Source organism: Engystomops pustulosus, chromosome 11 (assembly GCF_040894005.1).
Source record: "Engystomops pustulosus chromosome 11, aEngPut4.maternal, whole genome shotgun sequence".
In the NCBI taxonomy this organism is placed as follows: domain Eukaryota; kingdom Metazoa; phylum Chordata; class Amphibia; order Anura; family Leptodactylidae; genus Engystomops; species Engystomops pustulosus.
In genome coordinates this window covers 3,198,139-3,211,850 of record NC_092421.1, presented here as the reverse complement: position 1 = coordinate 3,211,850, position 13,712 = coordinate 3,198,139, and the positions used below count along the sequence as shown (strand labels likewise).

General features: G+C 41.2%; 1 protein-coding gene and 1 long non-coding RNA gene across 2 annotated transcripts in view; one reads left to right on the top strand and one right to left on the bottom strand.

Annotated features, from left to right (window-relative positions):
* Window positions 1-13,712, bottom strand: part of RASGEF1A (RasGEF domain family member 1A) — a 185,969-nt gene that overhangs the window by 107,458 nt on the left and 64,799 nt on the right. The gene's annotated exons all lie outside the window — the stretch shown is intronic.
* On the top strand, window positions 5,569-7,647 carry LOC140106281 (uncharacterized). The gene is made up of 2 exons (XR_011850758.1): window positions 5,569-5,905; window positions 7,561-7,647. It is a non-coding gene; the product is annotated as an uncharacterized lncRNA (long non-coding RNA).

Genomic DNA, 13,712 nt, shown 5'->3' with positions numbered 1-13,712 from the left:
GTTTAACCCTATAGACGCTGCTGTAATATACAACGGACAATCGCAGCTTGTACCATCGCCTCCATTCGGCAGACGTCATACTACAACACTGGTCGGCAAATCACTGTCATCCGTGCCGTACTATGACGTCCTCTGTCGTAATAGTACGTTTAATATAGTAGGTTTCTTACACTTGTGCACTGTGACTGTCATAACTATGCTGATTATAAGAGCAGAACTAGTAGTGGATTATAATGCAGGGCCACAGCCTTCCAGGGGGCCCATGGCCAACCAAAACCAATCACCAAATTTTAGACTGAGAATGACCTTCGCCTATGAAATATTCGTACATCTGTTCATTTAAAGGGATATTCCTCCCATGAAGACAAGTTTTTTATATGTACTCAGCCCATCAAAATAACACAGTCTCTAATACACTGTTATTAACAAATTGCAGCATTTCATAGGTACAGATATAATCCCACCCTGTCTCTATCAGTCCTGCTGTACACAACTTCAGTTGGGCGCCATCTTGGATTTCTGTGTGAGATTGTGCAGATGACATTTGTGTCTTGTCCCTGTAGCACCACCCCCTGCAGTCCTTGCACTTCGTGGCTTGGTCCTTAAGGGGTTAAGGACTTTTGACGGTCCTCCAAAGGTCCTGAAATTCCAAATTGAAGGCAGGCAGAAGGGACTCCATTCTCCAAGAAGCTTGATTCTAGGAAAGGAATAGGGGCTATAATATAGCCCCAGACCCATTGAAGTCTTAATCGGCGCCTGAGCGGAACACCAACAATTATGTTGTTCCCACAGCGCCCCAAATATACCACTGAGCCACCAGAGAGACAGAGTGATAAGGTTAATGTGTAAATGCTCTACTGTACTTGTAACTTGTTACTATGTAACACGTTATCTCATTTGCATCACAAAGAGTCTATGTATGTGCTGACGCAGCAATAAACGCCTCAAACATGGGGATCAATAACAAGTGAAACACTACGAAGACCTTGGACAGCAATAAACACGTCGGCTTTCTCCTGGGTACTTAGCCTCAATCAATAATTCATTTACTGTGGGTGCTCCCAATTCCTAATCTTTGGCCTCTTTTGGACCTTTCTTACTAATCAATTTCGCACTGAACTTTCTTTCTCCTATTTTGAGTTTCCAAGAAACTGCAAATTAAAGTTTTACTCGTAACTTCCTGAATTATAGGAATATATTGTAGAAGAGTAGAAGGATTCTCTACAGATAATCTATGTTCCAGGCTCAAACAAGTTGATAACAATAAAGTTGGAATGGATTGTCCAGACTTAAAGGGGTATTCTCGTCTGGGCAGTCACATTCAGTTTCACTAATCTTCCATTTATAAACATTTCTTCAATTGGATGTTATTAAAAAAAAATGTTCCTGTGTGAAGATAATTTCCTATAAGCATAGCCATGTTGTCCCTTAGAAACGAGATGGCTTCCTCGGTTACGACCACGTGACACTCTGGCAGCAGTGGCCAGACATGCGCTATTGAGTCCTGCCTGACCTCCTGGATTCAGTGATCATTACCACAGGACGGCTGTGGGTCATGTAGTAACTCCTGGACATTTCATATACAAAACCTTTTTTGTTTATTTGTGCAATCTCTCAGGCAAAGGTGGCCGTATCCGAGGAAGCTATCTCGTTTCTAAGGGACAACATGGCTACATTTATGATAAATTATCTTCACACAGGAACATTTTTTTTAATAACATCTAATTGAAGAAATGTTTATATATGGCAGATTTATCAAACTGAATGATAAAAGGACGTCTACTCCATTTTCTCAGTAGTAGACGGTCCCATAACGCACCTCATTACCTGTAGGAGAGGTAAGAGCGAGAAAATACGCTTCTAAAAATATTCAAATGAGCCAGAGGCTTTTGGGTCCAGTCCCACAAGCGCCTCCCGGCTCCTCCGATACCTAATTTATGCACGCCCCCCGCCTCATTGTCATGCACCGCCCCCATGGCTCTCCGCGGTCACACAACCATTGATGGACCAGTATAGACAATCCTGATGTACAAATTTTAGCCAACGGCAACCAATAACTATTCAATAACCCATAAACCCAATTCGATTCATTGGAGGGAATATATCACTGTAGATACATCGGCTTTCTAGCATATAAATGTTGCATGAATGTCGCAATTACTGATTTGCACCATATTTGTGGCTTTTTCTCAGCTTTATATTTATTAGGGTTTTTTAAAAGACAATTTTAATTGACAATTTATATAAATTCTGCTATTTTTCATATGCTGGGAATACATGTACACTGCATATAATTGCAATCCACCAATATTAGAATATATATATATATATTGGTATATAATAGTGAACTGGTATTAAAGAAACTAATTTAGTCTAAACCATCATCATTATTAATGAAACGTGGGCGTGTTACACGATCTGCAAAGGCGAATGATCTCCGGAGCCAAGTAACGCCAGGAACACGAAACGGCTACAAATAATTCAAGACGACTACAAGTGCCCATGAAACATTATAACATTGTCTTGTATCTACACGTAACATAATCTTATTCTTCTTCCAGTCGCCTGTAGTAACAAACCAACATCCCCCTATCCTCCCCTTATCTGCACATTTACAGAGACTATGGGGCAGATTTATCAAGTGTCTGAAAGTCAGAATATTTCTAGTTGCCCATGGCAACCAATCACAGCTCCCCTTTAAAATATTCATGAGCACTGGTAAAATGAGCTGTGATTGGTTGCCATGGGCAACTAGAAATATTCTGACTTTCAGACACTTGATAAATCTGCCCCTATTTCTTATTATAGGGACCTGGAAGTGGTTGAAATATGTCATTCTGTTTGGATCTCCGTTCACTTTGCTTATAACATGGAATGAATATCGGACCTGGGTTTTAAATAAAAGATTGACTTTTTCCATACAAACAATCTGTGTTATAGTTCTTAGCACCGTATAAAATACTAAGAAGGAATATTGAATACAGATCCTGGGGGTCGGGGTGAAGTTGTCCACTGACTTTTTACATTTGCGTAAGAGAATTTATAAAGTTACTATCTTGATCCAGAGGAAGACATTCCATGAAGGTAATAGTCAATCTAGTGGTCCAAATACGTCAACCATGGACCCCAAACAGTCCGATTGTGGAGCAGCACAGTGAGTATAATGGATCAAGTCCAATGGTGGGTGCCACCTCCAACAAACCCCATCCACCATGCTTGATAATGGCTCTAAGGATGAGCGGAAACGTTGCACCTTATTTTGCCTTATCCTTATCCCCTTTATACTTCCCGGAGTGCTGCCGCATTGCATTTTTTTGGATATTCAACCACGGATCCCTATTTACAGTATTCTCCAAACATCTTTGACTTATATAGCAGCCTTGTGACACCTACGTGGACCACAGCTGCCAGGTCCATGAGGCCTAACATGTCAGGTGATATCTGCTAGTAGAGGTGACACTATTCTGTAGTCCTCAGCCACACTCTCGGGCAGGAATAGGACCACTAATATAGTTTGGGTAGTAAAGCTCACACATCGGGTCATAAAACGACAGGGCCTTGTGTGAGCCCATAGAAAAAACATTGTCTGTGTGCTATCCATTGAATTATAGAACAAAGTTCTAAGTTCCTGTGCAAATCTTGACTGCGTAAAGGCCCAAAGAGACAGAGGGCAGGATTTCCTCTTTAGTCATGAGAGTTTAAAAAAAAGTGGATCACTTAGTGTGACATCTCCTCTTAAAGGGGTTTTCCCATATGGGGATTTACATTTAATTTAATTCATTTGCCATATGTAAACATTTCTTCAGTTGGATGTTATTAAAAAATGTGTGAAGATAATTTCTCATAAATGTAGCCATGTTGTCCCTTAGAATCGAGATGGTTTCCTTGGATACAACCACCTCACATTTTGGCAGCAGTGGCCAGACATGCGCTATAGAGCCCTGCCTGACCTCCTGGATTCAGCGATCATTACCACAGGACGAATGTGGGACCCGCAGTAACTCCCGGACCTTTCATATACAAAAACAATTTGTTTCTTTGTGCAATCCCTCCAGCAGAGGTGGTCGTATCCAAGGACACAGTCTTGTTTCAAAGGGACCATATGATTACATTTATGAGAAATAATCTTGACACAGGGACATTTTTTTAAAAATAGCATCTAATTAAAGAAATGTTTATATACGGCAGATTAATGACGCTGAATGTGACTGCCCAGATGAGAATAACCCTTTAATTCACTGAAGCACAAAGGACACCAGGCACATATATATATTACATTGTGATACTTTTGTGCATTAAGATCCTGGGTGCATGTCCCTAGGTATGAATTATATTAAAGTCGGAGTGGACAGGGTGTTATACGGCTGCTGTATATATTTGCTTATTGGGATTATTGCTGACTGGGCGAGATTCCCGTATGTGTCCTCCCTCCGGGCGCAGCTGCTTAGGGCTGTAATCATACAGAGGCTTAGACGCTCCCGAACACCAAGTAACGTTTCACAGCAGTGAGAGATTTCCCCTGAGCTCTCGTCTTGGCATCTCGCACATTTGTTCTGTCAGTTTAAGTTTAATGCTCAGACAATACTGTGCGATCATAGTGAGCGAGGCCCCGGCCGTGCCGAGGTGTTATCCACCAAGTAAAGGGGCGACTACTGAGCGAGTCATTGGTCATTAGTCATTTATCTGAATTTCACAATTGCTGCAACATAATTAATACATTTGCCTAACGCTTTATTGTGAGAAATACTTTGTATCTCTGGGATCAAAGAAGAACATTGCAGAAAAAACATTTAATTGTGGGAAGACTTTTGTTTTAAAAAGCAAAGCTACAAAAAACTAAAAACTCAGATGGAGAAAATTTCAGATCTTAGTGATTTTATTGCTTGATATGTGGATTTCAGGTGCAGGTGATTTCTTCTATCGCTGGAGCGTTTGCTGTGCAGTCATCCTGCTGGAGTCATCTCCCTGGGTAGTAGGGATTATTCCATCACCTGCTCCCATTACATGATACCATCATCACTTGTGTTTCCTGCAGCATCCTCTGACTCCTTGACAATAAGGACAGAATGTATATAATTACAAAAATGGACGAAATTCCTAAGAAAATGGTGTTTATGCCTCACTTTGCATCTAAATTGCAGATATCGGGCACACGATCTTTGTGAATCGCACCGGAGTGGATGATCGTCGGACATTCCGTATTTCGGGAACTCCGTTGGCCGGGTAAGTAAATGTGCCCCATTATGTGCTATTTATGCCCCATCAGTAAATAGAATATGCTTCCGATATTGATATAGGAGTCAAATGGCTTCCTGAAATCTGTAATAGAAACGTCATGTCTCATAGACAAGGATTCATAGAAGTGATAAACAGAAGTAAATGGAAAATCCAATATTTGTCGCTGAAAACAAGATGACATCTAATCCTCCAACATCAGCCATTCACACAATCAATAGTGAAGTGTTCATCGGTAACATGATCCCTATTAATGTCCATGCAGATCCCTCCACCAGAGTCTTGCTGTTACAATGTTGTCACACTAAGAGCATAGAATCCGGTGATGTCACAATGGCCGGACACAATGTATCCTCTGCGCTGTTATTGGCTTTCCAAAGTATCTGGAGACAAAACCTGATATTGGAATTTTTCTGCTCACACAATAAGCGATGGGAATGAAGACTTGTATAATGGTCCTGCTGCTATACGTATTCCCCTTGTCTCCAGTTCTTAAGGACATGTCCATTCCAGACGCTTCGATGCTTCATTTTTCTTCTGCAGACATTGAAGTGTTTTTCAACAATACGGAAGCTCAGACCAGGATTTGCTACTGGGACCTTCAGGTCATATATACACTGCTGAAGCTTCTATCCATTTTCTATTATGAAGCCACTTCTCTGATTTACAGGTATTAGCGGATTGTATTTTTAAACAGAGATGTTTTTTTGGAAGTTACATTTTTAATCAATCCAATATGGAAATCCAGGGAACACCAATGCTACATACAGTAAAACACATGGCTATGCATATGGTGGTCCCTAAGGACCCCCTATAAAGCTGTCGACAAGTTTGATGTGAATGAGTGTGGAGTATTGATTGTCAGCTCCGGTCTATGTATAGAGGGCATTAACACAATTAGATCAAAAGCCAATAAGATGGTGAATGCGATACATTGTATATAGTATGGTGTATAAGTACCTGGTGTCTAATAAAACAAATCAAGTAATTGAATGTTTAAACTGCTCCCTGTCCATAAAACATGGGGTCACTTGTAACAGCTCACAAATGTAAAGGGGTTTTCAGTGACAGGGTCGGCGTCAGCACTGGGCATACCAGGGCAAGTCCCAGGGTCCCAGGGTTCCTGGGGGGCCCACATGCGGCTGTGCATAAGTAATCCATGGGGGCTAGGGGGGCTTTATATAAAATAACTAAGAGGGGGCTGTTTGGGATGATAAACTAGGGAACAGGTGACTGTTTTATTTCTGAATTTTTAATGCCGCCACATAAGTTCACTGGAAAGGGGCCCCCTGAGGCTCCGTCGCCCAGGGGCCTACTGACACCTGGAGCCGAAACTGGTCAGTGAGTAGTAAAATGAAGAGAACTTATGAAAGTTCTGTGGTCTCTAAGCTCCTTCCTAACCAGAACCCGAGGTACAAACAACCTTTAGGAATATATTGTGATTGAGCACGTGTCCTGTGATGTAGGAGCAGCAGTGCTGTGGTCCCGCTGAGCAGCAAGAAATGATCAGCAAACCACCTGAAGAATTGCATATTGTTCTTCATGTGCAACAAAAGATGAATAAAATACAACAACCAACAAGTTTTGGCAGAGGAGTCTTATCCCAGGTCTAGATGAAAAAAATTAAAGGAAACCTACCATGAGGAATCTACTATCAGAAGGAGATATGATGTTAGATTCCTCCTGCCTCTGCCCTAATCTGTAATTTAATAATCCTGGAACCTAATCTAACTTGCTATAAACGTTATTTTAGTAATATGTAAATTAACTGCAGAGGCTACTGGGGCATAGTGGACAGTGGCTTAGTGGTAAGCATTACAGCCTTGCAGCGCTGGGGACCTGGGCTCATGTCCCAGAGTCATCATCTGCAAAAAGTTTGTATGTTCTCTCCGTGTTTGCGTTGGTTTCCTCCAGGTCCTCCGGTATCCTCCCACACTCCAAACATACTGGTAGTTTGAATAGATTGTGAGCCGCATTGGGTACAGGGACTGATGTGGCAGCTCTGTGCAGCTCTGCGCTATCTGTGTGCGCTATATACATAAAGAATTATTATCAACCAGGCTATTACACACCCAAGTAGCCTCTACAGTTCTCTTACATATTACTAAAATAAAGTCTTTTTTTAAACTTTTCTATGATTAAGGAGCAAAGTGAAAAGAAAGTTCCCATGCAGTATGTATCAGGTGATCAGTGTCACTACCCCTAGAGATTGTCACATCAATGTATTTACCCCACAGTATACCATGTAACATGTGTAGTATATACTGCATTCTATAATTCCATACTTATGTTAATTTATTCATATTTTTATTTTTTTTTCCCCAGAAATCACCACTTTTGATACAGGTCCGGGAGGCAGAGAAGAATCACCAGGGAGATTATAAATCTATTAAAATGGTTATTGCTTCCTTACTTAATGACTGTTTAGAAGAAAGGCAACTAAATCTAGAATAGACGGGTAACACTAGTACAAATGTCGCGTACACACAGTGACATGATATGAGGCTTCTCACCGATAGTTATATCACTCTCAGCATTGATATCTAGTGTCCCGGGCTCTCCAGGTTTCATTTCTAGTCTTATCCTGAAGTTAAGGTTAAGGCCCCTTCTACACTAGCGAGTGTGATGCGATGAACTCGCATCACACTCGCAACGCAAGCTGCCGGGAACGCACGGCCCGAACGCTGCACCGCGGGAGTGAACTCAGCATGTCAGTTCACTCCCGCGGTGCAGCGTTCGGGCCGTGCGTTCCCGGCAGCTTGCGTTGCGAGTGTGATGCGAGTTCATCGCATCACACTCGCTAGTGTAGAAGGGGCCTAAGACTTAGTCTTTTCTCATTACTTGTAGTTGTTATGTCTGATGTCTGGTTCTTACATTCACCTTATGGTTAGAAAATGTTCCTTGACTTGTAATTTCACGAGCGTCAAAAGAAGTTTATCCAGTTTTCTAATTGTATCTATAAAATTCTGAGAAAAACATCCAGTGCACTCGTATTGGAAGATCCTAGGTTTTCCTTCGGCCTCTTTCCTTCCATGTGACTTCCACAATGGTCAGGATTCGGCAGCTCCCGTCACTGTATTCCCACTTCCAGTAGGATTTTATGTTCATTATTTTGGCACCAAACTTCTACCACTATCATTTCTCCAGACTGTTGTAGCCAACGATGCAATCTGACATCTAAACCTCCCAAGCTGAAAAATGTACAAGTATAAACCAGCAGCACAACAAATAAATCACTAAGAAGCCTCTCCGAAAATCATCTGGTCCATCAAGTACCATGCAAAGGATACACTTTTGTGCGATATAGAAGAGAACATCTAACATATTGGGGCTTATTTTTGAAATTTCTGGGATTTGCGCAGCTGTGACAGGTATTTAACTGGGGATTGTGTTGCACGCGAATGGATTGTGGCGCAGCGGCGCCGGCTTTCATGCGACAGAAAACGGGGGCGGGCTGTCGGACAGCTAATTCGGACTGAGTGCGGACTGGAGTCGGACAATGCACATCAGGGAACACGCCAGGGACAGGTAAGTAAATGTCCCCCATTGTATATGACAGTGGTGGCAAACCTATGGCACGGGTGCCAGAAGGTGGCACTCGGAGCCCTCTCTGTGGGCACTCAGGCCATCACCCAGCACACAGTTCACCACGTGTTGAAGTACAGGAGAAGCGAGGAGGTGAGGACAGAGCTGGATTATCATTGTAGACCCTTCTCCGGGCCTGTGCTTCAGTCTGAGGGAAACTACAATAATAATCCAAATTTCTTCTTTCTTCTGTGTTGGTTATTAAGTTTTTACTCATTTTTATAATAGAATGAATTGATCTTTATATACGCCCCCGATACGGTCATGTGAATGTACAGTAGCAATCACAGTGCAGACAATGTATCTTTATCTTGTGCTTCCAATCCGCTTCTTTCAGGATGCAGCAGTTTTGTGCATTGGGGGCAGTGATATGTTTAGCCCATTTGCTTGGTGACCCGGTGGCCATAGCTCAGCGCCTCTTCTTGTAAATGATTCCTCGCTGTCATTTATCACCAGAATGTAGAATACAATAATTTGATCCCAGGTGACAGAACATATTATGGCAATAATTACATTTGACATAAAGGAAAAAAAAATCTATATCACTAATGTCCGTTGTGGTGGCAGTAAAGTGATCTTGCTGTGTTGGTGCCGGCTGCTCAGGGAGCGGGATGTGATCTCAGCGTATGGTGATAGTTAGGCACATATGTCATCCTATAGCCTTATGCTGGAGCCGTATCGCTCTCCGCTTACAATACAATATATAGCAGTGGTAGCAGCGCCAGCTGCGCATCCTGCTACACGTGTTTGACAAATCAGCTCTTGTTATTCATCAAGCTCTTTAACAAGCCGACTGCAAAGTCCTGATTAATTACCGGAGCCTCGGCTCTCCACCAAATGACACTCACTCTGAGCCATTGACAGGAACACATGGAGGCGGATTGTGCTCCTAATGGACTGGATGAATCAGTAGATTAACATTCAAATGGAAAGCAGGAAATGCAGCGGCTCTGGGCTGCAAATGACCTCACATGTCAACGCCTGCACCTATAATGTTAACCCCTTAACGACGTGGCCCTTTTTTGTTTTGTCATATCCATTTTTCACTCCCCAACTTCAAAAACCTATAACTTTTTTATTTTTCCACGTACAGAGCTGCGTGGCGGCTTTTTTTTTCGTAACAAATTACACTTCATAGTGACGGTATTTATTATTCCATGCCGTGTACTGGAAAGCAGGCAAAAGATTCAATTTTCCAAATTTTTATAGTTTTTTTTATAATTTTCATAATGGCAAAATAGTGCCATTTTCGACTTTGGGCGCTACTTTCCTTTACGGTGTTAAATGCAGTGAAAAAATGTTATTATATTTTGATATATATCGGTCCTTTTCGGATGCGGCAATACCTAATGTATTTATGATTTTTATCGGTTATATATATCAGTTCTAGGGAAAGGGGGGGATTTGAATTTTTAGGTTTTTTTATTATAATTTTGTAATTGTAATTTTATTATAATTATAAAGCCATGATCTTTGGCAAGATGGCAGCGCCCATGTGCCGCCATTCTTTTGAAGCCACCGGCAGCGTTGCTGGCACAGGTCTTGTGTGGTACCGGTAAGTCTTTGGTGCAATATGTACAAGAGCACAAAGGTGGGGGCCAAGAGCTGAGCAGTCTGCAGCACAGACAAGTCATATATTGTTTTTGAAATGCATCCAAACCACAGCCCAACCCCTAGGACTACACAGAGGATTCTGTAAGGGTGCAAGGTGAGTTATAACACACTTTTTTTAATGCAGATGCTTAGAAAAAGCAGAAAGACATATTTGCACTGCAGATGTGATGGGCTGAGGTCCCTGGTGACAGGTTCCTTTTAAATTGTAAGCTGTGGCATTGTAAAGGGAAGTTGGTCAATTCTGATTAGTTGTATCTAGAACCTCAAATGAGTTTTCCAGAAGGGAATTTTCTCACTTTTTTCTTTTTTACAAATTATGGTATAAAAAAAAAAATCACTCCTCAGACATTGCAACACAATGAAGGAATATCTTACAATTATTGATAAAACAGGATAGATAGACCTGCTAATGATAAGCAAATTATGATAATAGGAAATAGCATTTCAAAACAAATGTTACATCTGTTCCAAGTTTCTTTTTACTCCATTCTGACCTCGGTAGTCTGAACACTGGTGTACTCCTTTCTTAGCAGCTTCCATTTCTTTTCACCACAACTATCTGTCTCCAGTGAACCCTGCTTTAGTTTACTAATAGTCAATCCACTTTGATAGAAATATTCTCTCTCCACTGTCATCGCTGCCCTGTCTGATGTCAGAGAACTGATCCAATCACTGCTGCTCTTTGCCTGCTGTGATCTTGCTGGTGTTTATTCTGTCTTCTTGAATCTTTTGCCTGATTCTCTGACTATCCGTTTTCCTAGTGACTTTGTATTGTATTGTCCTTTTGTTTGCGATCCATAGTTTGTGTCTATCCCTCGCTGTATTTTCCTTTGTCTCTGTGTTTGCACTGTGGCACAGATGTTTTATTATGCTTATTGTAGCTATGGCATTTATTATGCATCAAGTATGTGCACCATGCAAAGAAATACACACATATCCATGCCAATGGAATATTATCAATTCATGTTCAGTGTAATTCAATGCAGAGGTTGAAAAGTGTCATGAAACAAAATATCAGCCCAATTTGTCAATTTTTGGTTGCAGTAATTTTGCAGTTGCATACACAATGTACCGTCACTGCGGACATTTCACTGCATTTTTTCGTTGTATATCCCCAGACTGTTCTAGGTTTGTGTCACAATGTGATTTAGGACACTTTTATGTATAATGGAAACGCTGTAAGAGTTAGAGCTTTGATGACAAATGATCCTCTCTCTACATCTTCTCTGTATTATCTACCTATAAATAATGATGCGGAGGCGGCCTATGGGCTGGAGGGGTTTCAGCTTTCACACTGTGAGGTGTTCTCTAACCTTGACACAAATTCCTGGCTGAACATTAGGCTGGCTGCATCTTGGTTATCCCACCAGCTTAAGCAATCTGGTTCTTCTACTGGCTATTGTCACGGGTGTCCCTGCGATCCATCCCTCTCCGTGGCGCTGCCCACCCCGGGCCTCTCTTACCTCACCACGCTCTTGCTCCTGTTCCTGTCTAGGCAGCCGCCAATCCCCGCTCTCTATGGCGCATGCGCATCGGCATTCGTAGATTTAAACCCCTTCCCGACATTTGACGTAATAGTACTGCATGGCGGGAGGTGCGTTCCCGCAAAATGCAGTAATAGTACGTCAAGCTATATATTATAGCCGACACCTGCCTCTAACACCCGCAATTGGAGATTTCTCCGATTGCGGGTGTTAACCCCTAACACGCCGCGGTCGCGCTGACCGCGGCGTGTCAGGGGCATTTATCTGGAATCGGACCCCCCCGCGGCGCTTACCCGGGGGGTCAGCTGCTCCGATCGCAGCCCCGGGACTGCCGGTGCCCGGGGCTGTGCGATCCTCCTGCCGGGAGCCGGGTCCTGCCTTCTGGATTAGGTGAAGAATAGCTTGAACAAGTGATCAATGGATCACTTGTTCAAGCTAACCTGTAAAAGTAAAGAAAAAAGGTAAAAAAACATTAATAACACACTTTTGAATAAAAATAATTAATTAAATAAAGTTAAAGTCCCCTAAACACAAACATTCCCTATACACATCTAATAAAGTGAAAAAACCTGAAAATTTCCAAAATACCCCACATATTTGGTATCGCCGCGTCCGTAACAATCTGTACAATAAGTCAGAAACATTATTGGACCCGTATGGTGAACGCCGTAATAACAAAATGCGAAAAACTCGCCAAAAATGTAAATTTTCATAAAATCCCTTCACAAAAATGTTCCAGAAAGTGATCAAAAAAAAGTTATGTGCACCAAAATGTTACCACTGAAAAGGACAACTCAACACGTAAAAAATAAGCCCTAAACTAGCTCTGTCAACCAAAAAATATTAAAGTTATATCCTGGAAAGATGGCGATGCAAAAACAAATGACATTTTCTTTTTATTGTTTTTTTTCCTGTAAAATATATAAAAAACTATATAAATGAGGTATCACCGTAATCATAGTGAGCTAGAGAATAAAAATATTATAGTATTTTTAGTGTACGACCCCCAAAATATACCAAAAAAAGAACCCAAAAGTGACAATTTTCTTTTCCTCCATACATTAAAGAGTTAATAAAATCTCATCAAAAAGCTACAGACCCACTAAAATGAAGTATTTGTAAAGTGCATCTCATGTCGCAAAAAATAAGCCCTTATATGTCCAAATTGCCAAAAAAATAAAGATTGTATTGTATTCAGTGCATAATCTGCTCTGAATGGCGCAGCTCCCTTCGATGCCCTGGAGTGTGCCCATACAGCAGGTTACCACTACATATGGGGGATTGTTATACGCGGGAGGGATTGGGTATCAAATTTTGTGGATCTTTTTGGTATTTTATCCACTGAGAATTTGTACATTTTATGAAAAACACATTAATTTAGTAAAAAAAAAAAAAAAAAATTCATAATTGCATCCGATTTTGTTTTAACCCCTGTAAACCAATTAAAGGGTTAACAAACTTCATAAAAAGTTGTTTTACGTACGTTGAGGGGTGTAGTTTCTATAATGGGGTAATTTATGGGGTTTTACTTTTATTTAGGCCTCGTAAAGTGACTGAAACCTGAGCAGGTCCCTCAATAGCAGGATTTAGCTTTTTTTATGAAAATGTGAAAAATCGCTCCTAACGTTCAAAGCCCCATAACATCCTACAAAAATGATAGTATGTATAAAAAACCACGGAGGTATAAAGTAGACATTGGTGAATGTTGGTTATTATGTTTTCTGGTGTTATGACTCATGTGTGGAAAAAGTAGAACATTTTGAATTTTGAAAATTGAGAATTTTTCCAAATTTT